Raw genomic sequence first — 19,552 nt, 5'->3', positions numbered from 1 at the left:
CTTCATTTGGAAAAGACGAGAAAGCACAGGAGTGCCAGGGCATCTACAATGAGAATTGTTGGGCCAAATTCTTTTCAGATCTACTACTTTGTGAAATTTGCTACAAAATAGGTGGGATGGGCCACAGTAAAAAAATACCAACAGTAACAAGGGGTAATGGGATGAAGCTGGAACACAGAAAGTTCCACTTAAACATAAGAAAAAACTATTTCACTGTGAGAGTGACAGAGCAGTGGCACAGGTTGCCCAGAGGGGTTGTGAAGTCTCCTTCCTTGGAGGTCTTCAAGACCCGCCTGGACATGTTCCGATGCGACCTGATCTAGGTGAATCTGCTTCTGCAGGGGGGTTGGACTAGATGATCTCTAAAGGTCCCTTCCAACCCCTACCATTCTCGGATTATATAATTCTATTAAATCATTCAAGCTTCACTTGTGAAATAATTGTTTTCTTGATATGCTATCTTTCACTTTAAAAATTATAATTCTGTAGTGTGTTAATTTATAAAAGACCGTGTAAAAGAATATGACTGGGTAGATCCTTAATGCAGAGAATCTTTCTGTAAGATGGGCATTAACCCTCTTCAGATTTTTCTTATGTTCTCCATATTTTTCTTCCATTCTGAACTTATTAGCCTAATTTTCCATTTCTTTCCTGATATGTAATTAAAATGTACTGCAATGTAAAATTTGCATTCCTGATAATGGATAATGTGATCGATCACTCAGTCATACAGATGTCATGGTTTGGCCCAGCTAGCACAGCAGCACCATGACCGTTTCTCGCTTGGTACCCCCATTCAGCCCCACCCTCATTAGGATGGCAGAGGCCCCAGTGAAATGGGAGGAAAAAGATAAGCAAGGTTATTGTGGGTTGAGACAAGGGCAGGGAGGGCTCACTGCCAATTACAGTTCCAGGCAAAACAGACTCCAGTACTCGACTTAGAGAGGAAAGTAGGAAAGTTTATTCTACTACCTATAAGAAACAGAACGGAATAAAAGCAAAAAGGGAGCAGGATGATTGAGAAAATTACAACCAGCACTTTACGATCTCCCTCCCCCATCCCTCCTTTCTTCCTGGGCCCAGCTCACTGCTCCTGATATCTCTACCTTCTGCCCCCTCAACAGCTCAGGGGGGCAGGGAATGGGGGATGTGGTTAGTCTCTCACTGATGGGCTCTGCCACTTCTCTCAGATGAGGACGACTCCTGGCATTCTTCCTGTGCATACAGGGTCCCTCCCAGGGGACACAGTCCTTAGTGAATATCTCTGGTATGGGTTCTTTGCCACGGTTGCAGTTTCTGCAGTTACAGTGTCCCTCTCTCGGGACAAGGCCTCTTCTGGGCATAAATTTAATGAGCTGTTTTGTCATGGGTTGCTTCCCACAGTTACAGCTGTGAACATGGGGTCCCTTCAACAGGACACAGCCTGCTCCGTCTGATTTTATTTAGGTATAATGTGTTACCTAAAAAGTTCTAACATGTACAGTAAGAATTTCCAGAACTATTAAACAAAAAAGCATAGGTTATAACATAAACAGATAAAGTCCTGGCAGATTTACTGTGGAGGAACATTAATTCCACCTATTATCATCTGTTAGGGCTGACCACATTCATTCCTGGCTCATATCATAAGGCTGCACCCTCAAGGGTGGTGCCTTTCCCCGTCAACCAGATCAGGCTGGTTCTTCCACACAACAGTAATGCCCCAACCTCAGAGCTTTATAGTGTGCATAATTTATCTTATTTTCTGGGATTACACCAATGTACACACATTAATTACATTTTGACCGTCAATTATGCTCCATTTTCCACTCCTTTCTCCCAGTCCTGATATAAACATACAAAATTAGCTCTTGCTGACAATTCTGGTTTCTGTAAGGGAATCCTGAGCAGACTTTTTATAGGATTTTAATTTCTTTTTGATTAAGCCTGTGTGAATTTAAACTCTTAATCAAGCCTCTTGCCAACATTTGACGTAAATTGCAAAGCCAATCAAGACTTGCTCATTTGTTTTCATTATGTTTCACCTCATGTAAATTTTCAGCTTTGGGAATGATGGTATGCTGAAACGATAAAACAGCAAATAAAGAAAAGGAAAACTTGCCCTAGAAATACTATGGTATATAAACTCTAGCCACACAGATCCTGCTCCCATCCCAGCTCCAAATAGGAAAATCTAAGCCTCCAATTCAAATGGCCTTAAACTGGCCTTGCATACTTCTCCAAATATTATAATTTCCCTTATCCACCCTTCCCCTTCTTCTTTCACAACAGATATAGATTCTAGCATAACACAACTAATTTCCAACAGTTTATGCGCTACTGCACAGAGTGATAAAAGAAAATCTTCAGTACAACCCAGAATTAAGGATTATGTCACTTCTAATAAGTGCTGCAACACAAAACCACCTAACTGCTACTATAAGCCCAACTCCCCTTGCAGTGTCACCAGTACACAGCTGGCAAACACCAAGTCCTGTGGCTTCAAGTACAGATGGAATAAGCGAGGCTATGTATAATCCATATACATATATAATGTTTGAACAGGTGCAAGCATTTACCACAAAGAAAGTTTCTCAGTTTCATTCTGGACTATGTGACTGGCATGTCACCAGTATGCTCCAAGGAGGCTTCTTCAGTCAGTTTTAAGAAGTCCATTATTGCAAATCATCTAACTTGAATAATTAGTAGATGATAAAACAGTATAAAATTATCCTGTAGGTTGACAAATAATATCTGTTCTTTTCATCACAGCATAGTAAATACGTTGAAAGTCAAAGTGAATCAAATATAATTATGTTCTAGCCATTTTATCATTTTATGTTTTTTATTCTAAACACTATATTTAATTATTACTGTATTGCTCAGAGAGAAATATGAGAGTTTTCTATGCTTAGATTTCAATGGTATTTAATTGTTTTTTCTTGGTAAAGAATCGTTATGGTTTTAAGATTTTATGCAGAAGGCTGTGTGGAATCTAAAATTAAAACTGTTATTAGAAGCAGTTGAAAGCAGGCAGTGAACTGAAGCTGTGCCTTGCAATCTTGGCTATTGTTGTATTATTGCAGAGTCCCATAGGCAGCCCTCACATGTACAGTACAGAGACTTCACATCCTGGCTCTTTTGATTCTTTTGTCTGCCCTCCAACCTGCGCGGCCAGGAACTTTCACTTGAGAAAGATTTATGAAGCCTCTGCTAACAGGGTCAGCCCTGTTATATCACCAGAGGGCTTCTTCTTAAAAATAATAACATCTATCCACAGCTCTGCAGGGCGGTCTCTCTTGGCACTCGCTTTCCCTGTTTGTCTTAACAACCGGTGCACACAAAGCCCTCGGCTCTAGCAAGGGCGGCCAACAATTCCCCTAGACACAGTAGCCCCGTCTCATGCTATCTGGCAGACCTGTGTCAGCCGAGATAACTCACACCTCCAAGAAGGCTTGACTCATTTAGACAGGGGGTTTATACTTTTACATATTTGGAAAAGTATAAAAATCTGCAAGATCCGTAAAAAGTTTACAAGGTGAACTAACAAAATTGATTATACTAACTCTGATTATACTGAGTTACACTATGCTGAATTAGAGTACCCTTTATTTTTATTTGCCACTCATTAGAATTATTTGAGTGTGTAGAGTAGTCACTCTGACTGAAAAACTACTGTCGCTTCTAATAATTAAGAGATTCTTTGCAACCATGTTGAAAGTTACTGCTAAAGCCTTATGAACTTACAGTAGTTTGACATTTTATTGCAGGTATCTTTCTGAAGAGGGAAAAAAGGATCTTTTCTTCCCCCTCAAAGTTATAAAATATTAAAAATAGGTAGCAAACATTATTTTTGTAGTAATCTTCGCCAAAGCAGCTCACGCTTAGAAGTTTGGACAAATCCTTATATAATCTGTCCTACTCTGTATATTTCTTAACAACACAGAAAGTTGAAGTTGTTCCCATTCCTCCCCTCCTGCTTAAGAAAATGCTTTTAAATTTATTTTATTTATTAAGATTACATAAAGTGTTTCTTTCACAGTAAGCATTCCTAACAAGCTTAGTCCCCTGTGCTGGGAGGAGAAAGACTCTTTTCATGGATACTAAGCCAAGGGTTCCTGAGAGTTAATACTCCCACTCTTCTTCTTTGAGTGTCAAGGGATTTTTAACATCCGCAAACCAGACAGGAACTTGGGTTTATGCCTTAGGAAAAGAATGGATTTTTTTCACCACATAATAATCTGCTGTGCAATTACCAATAAAAAAAGTAATATTCCCTGCTATAAACTGAACAATGTGCAAGAAGCATTTGTTAGCATTGTACTGAAAAAAGTCATAAGGAATTTAAATCAAGTTTTAAAGTGAAAATCGAAATCAACAATATAAAGAAACCATGAGCACTATACAATGCAAATTATGTGAATGGTAAATAGAAGCTTGTAATATGACAGAATATTGAGACATCACAGACTAAATTGTTCAGTCTTATAAAATACTGATGACAAATAGATTGCATTCACTGTATCGAGTGCCATAAGGTCTATATAGGTATAACATGTTCACATAAAAGAAGAATTAGTTTCAATCAGCTCTGTGTGGGAGCATTTCCCTTCACAAATCCAGCTGGAGCACAGGGCCTTTATTAAACTAAAAACTGTTGCTTTCAAAGAGACAGATAGAGGGAATGAAGGTTTTGTCTCTGCCACTTCCGTTTACTGTACATAAAAAATTAGAATTTGCAGGGTTTTTTTTTGTTTTGGTCAGCAGGAGAGTAGATCAATGAGAGAAATCCTTCACATGATGGACAATTTCAAGAGTAAGGAAACAAGTTGAATGAACACTGAACCCTCAACAAAAGCCAATATTTTGCTCAAAGCAAACATTAATGTCATTTAAATATATCATAATAAATTCATCCTGAACAGTGAGCACCTGGAAAAGTCTTTCATTCAAAAATATATGCACATATTGCTGTTGAGTCAGAATGCAGCAGTAATAAAATAACATTCATGCTGTACAAAAAGGTATTTTTCTCTTTTTTGAGTCATTTCACACATACAAAAATGTTTTTATAAACCATAGTTTTTGAATCGTGCTTATCTTTACAAAAATTATATTGTCAATTATGTATCTGCTATCACTAATTAAAACCCTTTCCAAAAACATTATATGATTCCGTGCACACAAATTCTGAAAGTTCCTTTAAGGTATGTTCTCCTAATCTGTAGGTAAGCTCTTCCATAGGCAGTGAAACAGCAGATAGCACAATATTCTTTCAGAGTGTCCATGCTTTCCATGTATTCTTGGTGGACAGACTAATTCCTGAATAAAGCAAAATGAGATAAAAGCCACCAAGTGTGCAGACTCCCAGGTGCAAAAAGGCTGAGTGGAATTACCCAAGCTAACTTGCAACCAGTTCTTTTGCATACTGCAAACCACAGCAGAAAAAGGTAACACAAACTAATCCTGCTTTCTCAGAATAGTCTTAAGAGCTGGAAATGATCTCTGGTTTGTCATGGATATCAGAAAAACATCACATAGATTAAGGATGTCCCCATAAGAAGCACTTAATTCCACAAAATCAATTACTACAGAACAAAGCTATTCTGGAAAAGGTGAAAGTTCTTTAGACTCTCAAAAGGAAAAAGTATTCCTTGGGTTGCTCCCTTCAGACAAGATGAAGTGGTAAAATGCGCCCCTTAAACCCAAGCTTTTTGGAAAAATATCAGAAATCAGTGCTCAAGCTAAACACAGATCTATATTATTTCTTTAATTTTCTCTCATACTGACTCAGAATCCCAGCATGAGATCAATCCAATGTATCAGAAAATTACACTGATCATATTTTAGTTTATCTCAGTGAACTGATCTGTCTCACCTTACAGGTTATCTCACCAAGAAGCAGAGTCTAATGATTTATCAATCCACAATTATCTAAGATACAACCTGTAAATGTGACTGACAATTCACTTAGGACTGGCAAATGGAAAGCTCTGATTCTGATTCTGAATATCTCCATATTGAGGCAATCACCAACTTTTAATGTTTCAAATTTTATAATTTAATACAATTAAAAAGTGTATTGAAAACAGCATTAAAAGCTATGGCATGAATACTATCAACTATCACCTTTGGCATTATTTCTGGTTATATTTTTAGTTATGCAATTGTTGAGTTGAATACATAAGTAACAGTTGAAGAAGTTAACTTGTTGAGTTGAATACATAAGTAACAGTTGAAGAAGTTAACAGATACACAGAAAACCAGGGGAATGATCTCAAGTTTTCAGGACATTGACTATCAGAAGTTGCTTGTTGCATGATTCAATTTTAAATATGTATTCATAAACAGTGATACATTTTGTTTCCATAGCATCTTCACCCCTCATATTTTCTATAAGATTTGCATTTCTCTCAAGTAAACATTTTCAAATAGAACATACTTCATATACTTATGTTACAAACATACCAAAATAGCCATCCATTAAACATGCATAATTTCAAAAACACTTCTTCCTGCAAAGATGACTATTCCATACTTCCTTCACTATGGTTGGATGTAAAGTAAAAGTCACAGCACAGTAAGGGAAAGGCCTTCCCTCCTAAGCCAGCAGGAAAATGCTACAGACTCAGCACATCCCCAGTAACTTTTCCAATGACCTTTTCCACATGTAAAGCAGGCTCCAACCCAATCAATCCCCTGATTTCTCAGAAAACAGCAGCGACTGTCCTCAGCCCTTACCTTGTAACAGTCCACAGTCTCTTGCCCAAAGTAGTAAGACAAACTAGAATCTTAAGAAATTCAGTCCTTTCTTTGCCTTGCCTGTTTCCTTCTCCACCACAAGGTCAGCTATGTTTGTACTTTGTCCTCAGGCAACTTAATCTTCCAAAGTGATGGCAACTCAATTTAGTCTAGAGAAGACTGAAGGGGGCATCTCATCAATATTTATAAGTATATTGTATCTAGCAACAGGACAAGGGGTAATGGGATGAAGCAGCAACACAAAAAGTTTCATTTAAACATAAGAATTAATGTCACCAGCAACCAAATGATAAATGACTTCTGAGATACTAGCCTTATTTATGCTTTTCATGTCACTATATTCACCAAAAAAGGGTTAAATTAATTCCCCAGTCCTTTATTTCTCCAGTTTCTTAAAGATGAGAAAAAACATTTTATGCACCTTGTACAGAATTTACATCATTCCAAATCATGCTTATACAAAATCTGACAACATTGCTTCAGTGAACTAGAAAATTAAAGTTTGTGATTTGCTTACCAAATGAAAACAATGACTATCTTCTCATCTGCAAAGCAAACTTATAGTCCTAAGAGCAATTCCTCTTATTTCATTAAAAACATGTCTTTGATTGCCAGGACTCTCTCATTTAATTGGAAATCTGAAAGTGTAAGAAAACTTTGGATTTTTGTCATATTTCCAGAATATAAATGAGAAATGAACTTCTTAAAGAACTTAGCTGTACTTTTATACCAGATGCTTGTGATGGCGCTGAAAAAAAAATAAATAACAGTAATAGAAGTTTAAAAGCAAATATATTAAAAAGAAATGAAATTAGAGCATTAAAACTTTATTGCAGGTTTGTATTTAGTAATTTCAGCAACAGAAGTCTTTTTAAAATTTATCTAAAAGAATAAACTGAGTAATAATTTATTCTACTTATCATACTACTAAAAATATGAGTGCTTAAATATAGAAACCTAATCTGAGATCACTAGGATCCATTTTTTAAAATCTAAGAATCATTAGTAGAAAAAAAATAGTATTCATAAACAGAACACCACAAGGACATGGAATCTGAGGGTGTTCTCAATCTAAAATTGTACCTGTTTCCCTGTCACAGCAGCAGTCATGCAACTCACAGCAGTAGTGAAGTTGCAACACCTCTCTTATAAATTATGTCTAACTAGCTAGAGACTGCCTGTGGTGATTCGGTTTCAAAATTATTTCTATATGGTATTAGTCCAATTTTGAATGAGGTTCTCATCTCTCTCTCCCATTCAACGTTCAAATATTTTTCTTCTTTGGGGCTTTATTTTTCTTTATTTTGCTAGTTATGCACTTGAGTTCTAACACTGCAGTTAGGGGTATCAATCTGAGGAAAGACTCCTGTTTTTGAGAACTCCACAGCCATGATACTATGTTTTTTTTAAAATACTTAATCTGCATTGTAACTTTGTGACTCTTCACCTTAATAGTTTAGTAGCATTACACCTCACATACACACCAAATCAAATATGGTCAAGTCAGCTGTAGTACTAACACAGTCTGCTTTGAAAACATAATCCACAGATTACTATTGTTACGAAATTTTACTATCCAGGTCACACCACCAGATTTATTTGGCACTTGCAGTCATGACTTGTTCTTCCGGAGGAATTCCTCTATAATTGAGCATTAGTTATTGTACCATTAAACTACAATGTTTCCGTAAGTTTTAGACAGATAACAGCACTTTCTAGCAAGTGTTTTTTTAGATACAAGTTTATTACCTAGTTACAGGGAGAAAAAAAAAAATTGGCTAGAAAAGGTTTTCCTTTACTAGCTAAAAAAAAAAAAAAGTTAAAAATGAGGTTAACAGAAAACATCCTGCCATTGCTCCCAAAGGAATAGTCCCAAATACAAAATGAGTGAAGGCCATTTCTAAGTGTAAATATTTCAAAATCTAATGTAATAACAAACAGTTATTACACATACACATTCTCCTAATGTGATCTTTGGTATAGTTACACTATAAGCATTGATCTTTTGTAAGTATTTTTATCTGTTTCTTTCATTTGTGGATGCTGGTTTTAGGTTGAACATTATTAACAATGGCAACAGTCCAGTGTCTTGGTAGAAATATGCAGTGGGCACAGATTGCTCCAGCTCGATGGCTTGCTTATATTTCAGATGAAGAGTGCAGTTGAACTATTATTTTTCCACAAAAACGCCAAGAGACTGGCATGAATAGGCTCCTTTCATTATTCTCTGAAGGAAGAGGAAGACTAAAAGGTTCATGGCGAATTGTGTCCTCACATAAATGTCAGGACAAAGTAAAGCTCCCTACAAAAACATTCTTCTTCCGTCTTGGCCTAAGAAATACTACAGAATTACACTCATGATGTCAGACATCTTTAGTGAGTATGAAGAATTAATATTTTGTGTCTCTCTGATGATCCACTTACCACTATGGGAAGCCAAAAAGGCAGAATTAAGCTTTTGGTTTGCTTTCCTGAAAGCAAGGTACAGAACTCTCACACCTTGAGTTCAGGATGCTATTTGATCATAGAGACTGGCACTATTATACACAATACTGCTTACTGAGATCTTATTTTCATACAAATATACACATCAAAAGATTCTGTGATTAGAATGGCAGAGCATTTAGTCTGATTTTGCCCCACAGACTAACTCAGACTTTGCAGTAAAATCAGGTGTAGAATTAATAATTTTAGTTTGGATTGAGAATAACATTCTTCATTTATAATACTGTGTTACATTACAGTATTATAAATAATTATTTTCACTAAAATGTAATAATATCATTCTGTCTTTTACAAACAACATACTTAATGGTCAGTATATTATACATGCAGTACATCAACCTAGTAGATTACAGAGAATCCACAGTCACAGTAAGAGATAGAAAAAAAAAATAGAAGAAAAAATTGGATTTTTGCTTTAAAATAAATACCAATCTCAAAGTAGCTAATAACAGTAACCTATTTCAAAGTTTAGCATAATAGTCACTGATTTAGTTCTAAAATCCTTAAAAGTAGTGCAAACACAATTTTAAAAGTAAAGTGAAATTCATTACTTGCCTGGAGAATAGCCCCAGGCTAACACTTAAAGATGCAGTGGCTCATGCATGGAAATCAATAGCATACAGTAAGACTACACCGTGGTTCACTGGACCTTGATAATATTTAGCATTCAAAGCCGCTGCCAACACAGCATTCACTTGAATCAGACTTGGGGGCTGCAATACTCTGGTTTCAATTATCATTCCAAAGCTCCTTTTAGACCAAATCACAGATACAATGAATTTCTTCTTGAACTAGATAAGATTCCCTACATTGAGGCTTTAATTGACGATAGTCCCGTTCTCTATTCCTTCTGCCACAGTTTAATTCTGACTTCACTGTACTACTTCTGAACCACGTGGCATTTTCAGCAACAACACACATTACATAAACAATTTCTAATAAAGTTATGAGGGGTCTTGTAAGAGATAACTGTGCAATTCACTATTGAGACAGTATCTGCCATGATGACCTTCTCTTTATCAGTGTCTGCCATAAACTACAGAATATGTTCTTTTGGGGTTTTTTCAAAAATAAACGAGGTTTACTCAGTCATTTTCAATTTGACTTTATTTTGGATAAACTGCAATCAAATGAGTTCTGACAAACTAATAAAGACTGGGCCAATGTTTGGATGTCACACTGCTGAGGAAATCTATCTTCCAAGAAAGAAATTTAACAGCTGTTTCTGGAGGAAGCATCTTTATCACTGAGTCAGAGAGGAACCAACTGCTTAGCAAAATTTCAAAGGCAGCTCCTCTGTGACAGGCATCATCATTCAGTTGATGTGTAAAAACCTTTTCTAAATATTAGCAATCATCTGGCATTTTTCAAAAGAACAGGAAAGTCAATCCTGTTTCCTGACTGAGTTCTGCCTTGCATAATTACGTTCTTACTACTTAAGTTCCCCTGTAATTTCAGTTAATTACAGTATTATTCTTACTTCCTGTCTTAAAGTTATTTGTGTAGTAACCATATCCTACTAGAGTGGAAGATGAAGTAACCTCGGTGAATTATTTTGACTAATGTGTAAAATATTGTGCTATCACCTCGCACAGGAGACACTACATATTGGATATTATTCCCAACTAAAAAAAAAACAAGTGTGACACTTTTCAGCAATTATATTAACACTCAGTAGTGCACATCTCAAGGGATGCTCATGCTATTTGACTCATAGATATAAATCTATATGTAACTAGAGACTATTAATGTAGACTTTTCTTGAACATAAGCAAATTAAAAATCTTAGGTACCTCTAATGAGGTAAAAATAATACAAATATATACATAATATACATTAAAATACAGTCTTCTAGCATTTGCCATTACCTTTTCTTTTATAACAGAGTACAGGACAATTTTTTAGTAATCCACTAAAAACAACTACAGTCAGTTCTAAACATTTGCTGACTAGTGTATATTCAGCAGATCAGAGAGGGCTGCCCAAACTTGATGGCGGCAAGATTTTCTTTTAGCTGTATACAAAAAATATAGGATTTCTTAGTACCTGATATAAAAAGATTTTCCTTCATCTTTGGTGCAAATTCTCATTCCATAATTAATAGCGAAACTCTTGCAGGCTTCATCCCTCAACTTTGTCTTGCAGTAGCCATAAATCTATCCATCATAAATTTCTTACCTTAGCCTCAGACCATTCCTTCTAAATTCATCCTGACTCCATGTACATTCCTCCATATCTCCCCAGTGCCTGCTTGGTTTCTGTCATATTCCTCTGCTCCATCCATGCCTCCTCACTCTACTCACAGTATTCAGTGTGCTTCCATATCCCACTCACATGAGTAGAGCCATAGCAATTTACTATCTGAATGAACCCCACTTTTCCTGCCCCAGTGTTCTTCTCTAAAAGTTACTGTTGTGATATCTAAAATTTCTCTTCATGCTTCAACTGCTGTATTCTAGACCCTTCCCACTATGATTTTTTTTTTCTGCATCTTGGAGGAGTGAAAGAAACTAAATATGTCCTACAGGTACAAAAATATATAGGTACAAAGAAATATAATCTCAGAATTATTTCAAAACCAACATCAAAAGTAAATTTCTTGAGACAGGCAATAATATTGCAAGACCTGGTGACACCAGGAACATATGCAGATAAGCTACCGCAGTACATTTGGAAAACAACTAGTTTGACTAGCAGATCTGACCTATGTGTTTTGTCATTCTGCTCTCCTGTCGCTTCACCTGCATGAAGAAACCACAGCCACCAGTGGGAAGAGCAGGTGAGTGGCAGGGTAGAGAACCCCCTACTACTCCCAAGGGACTACAGTGCCCACCACAACCACAGTGAAGGACCAAGTCAGCTTCCAAGTGCCATATCGTTACTCAACCTTTAGCTGAAGGCAATTTATTCTCATTCCATGAGGAACAACAGCTACTGCAGGAGCAGGTATGAACTCCCAGGACCAGGATTACACCACTTCTATAATCACTACTTTTTCATGGAAGACATATGACAGAAAATATTGCATGTGGTGATAGCTCCACACTTTCTTTGTACCTTTTAATGTCTTCACTTGCCCCAAGAACATGATATTTCCAAGCAATATTTTGAGGATTACACTGAAAGTGAAACAATTTCTACAGGTTTGAACTTGTTGATTTTCAGGTCATGTTCCAAAGTCCATTTGTTCTCATACATGATTGGGAAGAAACGAGTAAGTCAGTGAAGAAATTTGGGGTTGGACAGCCTGTGTCTTTGAGACAAAAATTTCTAGAAGTTCTTTATTTTTTTCAAAGGAGAAAGAGACTGGACTTCCGTAATTCTACGGCTACTATGTTTTCAAATGCTTACACACTGGCAGAATGGGAACACAAAACCAAGTCTAAATAGGCACGATAAACAAAAAAAACTTCAAGGCTGTTTCCATTTAAAATTACAGGCCATGTCATTTAAAGGAGTTTGCTGTGCTGGAACATGCTGCAACACTGCCTGCCCAGGAGAAGGATAAAACCCATTTAAAAGACTGTGTTTAAAAGTGTTTTACTCTTGACATGGTTGTTTTAGAACTCCTAAAGGAGTGAGGAGGTCACATAAATGAGTTCTTTCCCTCCCATGCACTGGAGCAGGCTGCAGCCCTTGCCTGCCTCTCCAGGGCCCTGCAGGCCATGGGAGATCTTTGGACCAATGAAGGAGAGACAGATCTAGCCAGTAACAACATCTACGTGCTGGAAGGGGCCTCCTCTGCCTCACTTCTAGTCTGGTGGCAAGACCCTCTTATCCGTCATCAGCAGAGGAAAATCCCTTCCACATTAAGTTCAATTATAGGCAAAAATTGGCTGCCAATTTTTGAAAATCTGTCCCTTTTAGTTTTAAGGGAGCTTGTTTCCTTTTCAATCTTAAATATATTTCACCCATATGGGAATAATACACAATCAAATCCAATATTTTTCCTACTGCCTAGCAGCTAAGTTATTTACTTGACTTTAACAAGACTTTTTTTTCCTCTTCTCAAGTTTGGGAACAAGCACAAGCTGAGATGAGCTGTGCTGCTGTATGATTGGGAATCCGCTTCCAACAATTTATTTGAAAAAAAGCAGATCTGTATGTTAGGCGGGAAAGGAAGAGACAGTGTAGGCGGGGGAAAGGGGAAAAAGTCAAGGTTTGAATTTTTTGTTGTCGTAAATAAGCGGCTTGAAACATGGGAACAGAAAATAGGAAACTTTCAGAGACTCGACACACCTATTTCCTACTGCTGGAAAATTAAGACAATTCCATAAGCTGTATCTCCCCTAAATTAAAAACAATGTACAAAAGGTGCTAATTTAGCCACGCAGACTTAATGGCCTGTAAAAAAAATCAACTTGTATGCTGTTCAAATTTGCATGTGCAAGCTGCATCAGTTCTTAAGACCCTAGACTGAGAGTAAAATAAAAGGTTTTACTTTGAACCCCCTTTCCTCCCACACATCAACCCCCCCCCAAACTATAGAAACAAAAATTTAACATGTTTACTATTTACAACTTCCTTCTGAGAAGACACAGGTAGAGCGTTTATGCCTTCCAAAGTGTAACCTTACACATCTGGCCAGCAAACATCTGGATATTTATCTTCACTCATCATTTCCTTCAGTAAGTCCAAAAACTGTCAGTTATTTCAGCTGAGATTCAGCCCGAGGGAGTTAAAAAAAAAAACCCACACATCCTTCTTTTGTCCAGGTTTTATAAACTGCTTTTTACCTTTTTCCCTGGGATATCAGTAAGTACAAAAATAAGCAGTCTGGATTCCTTTGACTGGGTTTTTTTCTTTTTTTCCTGTGAATATGTACTTCTGTAGCCACAGGGAGCATACATATGTATTGGTATTTATTACACAGTTGTATCTGCAATGCATAGAGTGTTTCCTACATCTTTAAACAGGTTTTTTTAATTTCAAGTGTTATATATATCTAGAAGAAAATACTTAAATGACAAGCAAAGTACAGATTAATTTGCAAATAAACTGCATAGCAAAACTTATGCCAATTAAACTTCAGATTTGGGATAGTAAAAGTAGGAAATGTGGGTATTGATTCACTTAAAAAAATCAAAACATAACAACAAAAAAAAAAACCAAGCTTCACTTGTAGAACTGTAATGGAAGCACTGCCTTTAGACTGGAGGCACCAGGCTGAGGAGCTCACCCTTCAGTTTGTCCCTCGTTTTGCCACTGTTCTAGGAAAGCTTCTTCATCTGCCTGTGCTATCCTTCTGCTATTTACAGAGGGCATAATGAAACTTGTCTCCTTCACAAAACACTTTGCATCTTAACTGCAAAAAAGCCCACTCTAAGAGACTCAAATGTTATTACTAAAGATACCTAAAGATAGCAAAGTCAGTAATTTCTGAAACTACCTAATTATGAGTTTAGTTTTTCTTAAAGCTACTGCTGATTAAATTTTGCAAATCGCCATCCTAGTATCCAATTTGAAATTGCCTAGTAAAATTTTTTCAAGAAGAAATAGAGAATTCAAACTATGCAATAAATTTTTTTGAAGTCTGTTGTTTAGCTGAGGTTGCATTCACTTATTTCTTTGAGCCAGTTCTGTGCTTTCTAATTTAACTCAGCTTAGTGACGCGCTCTTAGAAGAGATGTTAACTTAAAAATCGTACTCATATTTAAAAACAAAAGTACAAAAATTATCATGACTTCTTAAAATTCTACCATTTAGCATTAATTAATTCCATATGAATATTGTAGGCACTTTACACACTAACATTTGTCCCATCAGAATGCTGCAAAGTATTCATAACTCAGATTCATTTTAACCATAAGATACAAGGGAAGTTGCTAATAATACAACAAGCGTACACATTTAACTCTGCACTCTCAAGAATACTGTTAGATTTAGTTTTCAACTTTACATGAACAAATCATACATATGTTTGAGTACCAAAACAACATTTATAACAAAGAAAAATAAATTTCATGTTAGAATGAGAACAGGAGAAACTTAAAGCTGCAAATAGTGGGAAAGACTCATTCCTGCCTCACGTCACTTCTAGAGAACAACTGGGTCAGGAACATTTCCTTTCCCTTTTCTTTTTAAAATTTTCTTTCTTTTTTTAAAATAAAGATAAGTTCCAATGAAAAGTATATTAAAAGACAGTTTCAGGTAAAAAACTCCTTTTCATTTCTGTAACACACTGCTATAGCTTACCTTACTGAAGAAAAGGTAGGATCATATTTTTATTACTACAAACTTTTTAGGATCTCAGCATCCAAATGTGTTAATAGTGACTATAATTTAAAAGAAAATAAATCATAAAAGCATGTAAAATATATTATGTAAATATAAAGCATATACTTTCCTTACACCGTGTTAAACAAAAAAAAAAGTAAAAAAATCATACATTTTTCTTCTTTAATTTAATAGGTCAGTTTCCAGTTGATGGAAAGCATGAACATGACATCATTGATTTCTGAAATGATTCCTTGTGAAAGCATGTCACAAGCCATAGCGTTATTACAGTCCGAGAGCCTGCACTTCCCTTTTTATACTTAGCAATAGCTTTGCCATTGCAGAACTTAGAACTATAAAATGGCAAGGTATGCTTGGAACAAGAGTGATATTTGTGATGTCACAAATCTCAAGGGCTGGAAGGGACTTCAAAAAATCATCTAGTCCAACCCTCCTGCCAGAGCAGGACCACCTACAGTAGGTCACATAGGAACTCATCCAGGTGGGTTTTGAATGTTTCCAGACAAAGAGACTCCACAAACCATCCGGGCAGCCTGTTTCAGTGCTCTGTCTCCCTCACAGTGAATAAATTCTTCCTTGCATTTTTTTGGAACATCTTATGTTCCAGTTTATACCCATTGTCCCTTGTCCTATCATTGGATATCACTGAGAAGAGCATGGCTCCATCCTCCTCACAGAAAGGAGTTCTAATTTTATTCAAGTTAAAAGCAGCATGGGAAAATCTCGCCCATTTTATGAGGTCATGTGCCCACATTGCTCTGGATTCTCTGAAGCAATACTCCCTGCAGTACTGATAGTCTGAATAATGACTGCCACTTGTCCTCATTGGTCATGTTTTTTTCATAAGTTTGTAAGTTTCTGGAAAGTTAGTAATTAGAAAGAATCAAGACAACTCCTGAACCCTACCAAAACTTTGCAGTTTCCCATGCATAGATACCAATTTGTTTTGATTGGTCACAAGTTTTTTTTGCCAGCAACAGAAAGAAATTCTCAGTTTAGTTGCCATTTAGCCATCAAAATAAGAACCCCAGAGGCCAGTGCTCAAATCCAAGTGCTTTACAGAATCCAACTATGAATAGTGTAAAAACTGAAAAATTATTCCTATTTAGGATATCTGCCTTTCCTACAGCTGTGTAGACAAGAACATTGTAGATATCCTCCTGCAACAAAAGGTTACATCTATTTTACAACATATCTTTATTAAGATTTTATAAATAATTTCCTTTCTAAAACATTTAACCATGCTAAATTTATTCAGGTTTGACAATTACTCATTTTTGAGAAAAACTAATTGAGAAATACTGTATGTTATTTAACTGTCTCTGATTGGAAAAAAAGGAAAAGCTACGCTAAAAAAAATTCACTTACGGATAATTTTAGCTATTAAAAAGTTTAAAAAAGACAAAAAATCTTGTTTATGAAGTTACATCTTCCACCAGCATGCTATCAATTTAGCTAGAGTGTTATATGGAAAAGATTGCCATTCCTACATTCAAAAAGCTTTTTTGGCAGTTTAAATACTTCAGGCAATAAAGATGCATTGAAAGAAACACATAATGAACATTATCCAGATACAACAACGTTTTGTCTGCTCCAAACACTCTTTAAATGTTAACTGATGAAATGTATAATAACATATTTTAAACCGTAATGGCCTCACTAGATTTTTAGCAAGCAAACTATTACAGACATCCAGCTTCAAGAAAACTGAGTAATATCCTGAAAGGAATAGCTTGCCATTTGGTGGTTGGATTGGAATGCACTGTTAGTCTGATTTAAAGAGTCATTTTAAATTTCTTACTCATAGGAAAAAAAAAATACCTTTTTCAAATTTGCAAATAATCATGCATCTATGCTTTGCAAGGATTGCACACTGGTCAGTAAAACTGAGGGTGCAATTAGCAATGGATAATCTTTTGTTCTTTTTTTATTTTAGCTAATTTGGAAATGATCAATTGTACACACCTGGAAATAGTTTGGTCAGTCACATAACCTGATACCAAATATAATTCAAGAAATGTCTGTTAACACATGCATAAAATACACATGTAATGATGGACACACATTGCAAAACTATATTTAGACTACAGAAAAAATTGCAGAAAGAACATAGAAGAAATTGAAACAGCAATGATATTTCTGATATGTCCTTGGTCCTAATACTCCAGTAATGGGAGTTTTTAGCAATGTCATGCAGTGGAACAGAAGTACAAGCCCATCAGAGGTCCATCTCCCCAGAACCATGTATGTGTCCCAGGAGACTCCTTACCTTTCCTTGCAGGTAGACTGTGAAATTCTGCACAGTTTAAAAAACATTTGAAACAAAATGTCAAGAGCTATTTGTAATTGCAAAGAGATACAAAATGCAAAGACATAGTACTCTTCCTTCTTTGCATTTCTTTCTTCATGCTAAAACGATGTAGACTGAGCAATAGTGACCAACACTGACCAAAAATTCAGCAATACTAAATTTTTACTAGCACAGCAGGAGAAAAATAACTTATTTTTGTAACAGAAAAAGTGCAAGCATCTCAGTGGGCCATCTAACAATGCCTTTTATTTCTGTGAACCTCTGCTTCTACTTGAAAATTTAGCAACAAAAAATAGTTACCACTGTTGCCGTTTGATGAATTATATGACGTGTGGTTTTACTCTAAATCTAATTCCTTACAGTCACATTTTCATACCACAAATTATAAAACTGTCATTACGTTTGATATCTTTTATTGTTGATCTGCTGATATCAATAGACAGGCAAAATAGGAAAAGGATAAAATAACCTTGGCCCACCTCAAACATCCCTCCAGCCCAGAAGACAGACTTCTGGCAAGACAGTGTGCAAAGCTGCTGTATCAGAAACCAGGAGCTAGCATCTCCAAAGTAAATGCAACAGGTTTGGGGAAGAAGTGTTTATAATGAGCCTGGCTGAAGCTATTTGTGTGCAACTTATTCAGCAAATAAATATTAGTGACCATTTTTACATTTATCTAATTTAACAAGAAGCCTTTAGCTGAAGTACAAAACATGACTTAAAATTAGATCAAGGGAAACAAAATCCATTCTCAGGTGGGTTTTCACTTACTCTAAATATAAGTTTCTACCATAAGATCCATGTTCAAATTTAAACAGAAACAAAAAAATGAACTTTTGCGGAAGAACTAGTTTCCCCTCTCTCACACTCACTAACTGCAAAAAGGTTCACGTCAAAATTTGGTAATTCACATTTTACTTTATGTTCTATAACACCTTAAGAAGTACAAGTGTTATGCACCATTTCATTGGTTTTCAGCACCACACTTCGAAAAGAATGTCAAATGAACTGTTTCTCTCTGCAGTGAGTTAGATGCTTTCATACTCATGTCTCCACTCAGACTAAAAAGGGATTATTTTTTTTTCTGTTTAAAATGCACATGTACAAACTAGAGGGGAGCACTAGCCAAGGATCCAAATGTGTGAAGACAGCTGACTTTTTGAATGGTCAACCTACGCTAATTTATAAGAAACTTTCCCACTTCATACCATAAGACACTGTTTTAAGTTGATCATGTGCAATGACACTTCTATCGGATTAGTTTAATAGTCAGAAGCATGGCTGTGATCACAACAGCCACGTGTGCAATGTATCAGTTTCTTCATCACAACCACCTGTTTAAACCACACACTGTGCATATTTCCTGGGGATCTCAGAAGAGACTCTTCACAAATGACTTTTGGAATTCATTTCAAGTTTCAGAAAGCTTAGGTTTTACCACGTTATTGAAAAATTTACATGAAAAAGAACAGAGATTTTCCCCACAGCTTTGAATATTTAAGGATCTTTATTTTGTATTTTCTTATGTTTTACTGTAAGAGTATGTTCCAAACTAGCTTTTATGCAAGCAGATCCAGAGCTTTTTCCCCAATTTATGTACTCAGGAACAATCCAGGCACTGTAGGTAGGAAAAAGATGAGATTCTACCCTCAAGACCCCCACAGGCACCTCTAGCACGTCTATACAGAGAGCCTTGAGATTACAATGTATTATGTGAATTCTCAAAGCAGGACTTGAGTGATATTTAAGAGGAGTATT

At 36.1% G+C, this 19,552-nt stretch overlaps 1 protein-coding gene across 1 annotated transcript in view; it reads right to left on the bottom strand.

The window, feature by feature from the left end:
- Window positions 1-19,552, bottom strand: part of AGMO (alkylglycerol monooxygenase) — a 192,557-nt gene that overhangs the window by 146,070 nt on the left and 26,935 nt on the right. The gene's annotated exons all lie outside the window — the stretch shown is intronic.

Source organism: Colius striatus, chromosome 5, assembly GCF_028858725.1.
Source record: "Colius striatus isolate bColStr4 chromosome 5, bColStr4.1.hap1, whole genome shotgun sequence".
Lineage (NCBI taxonomy): Eukaryota > Metazoa > Chordata > Aves > Coliiformes > Coliidae > Colius > Colius striatus.
This window is presented reverse-complemented; position numbering and strand designations above follow the sequence as displayed.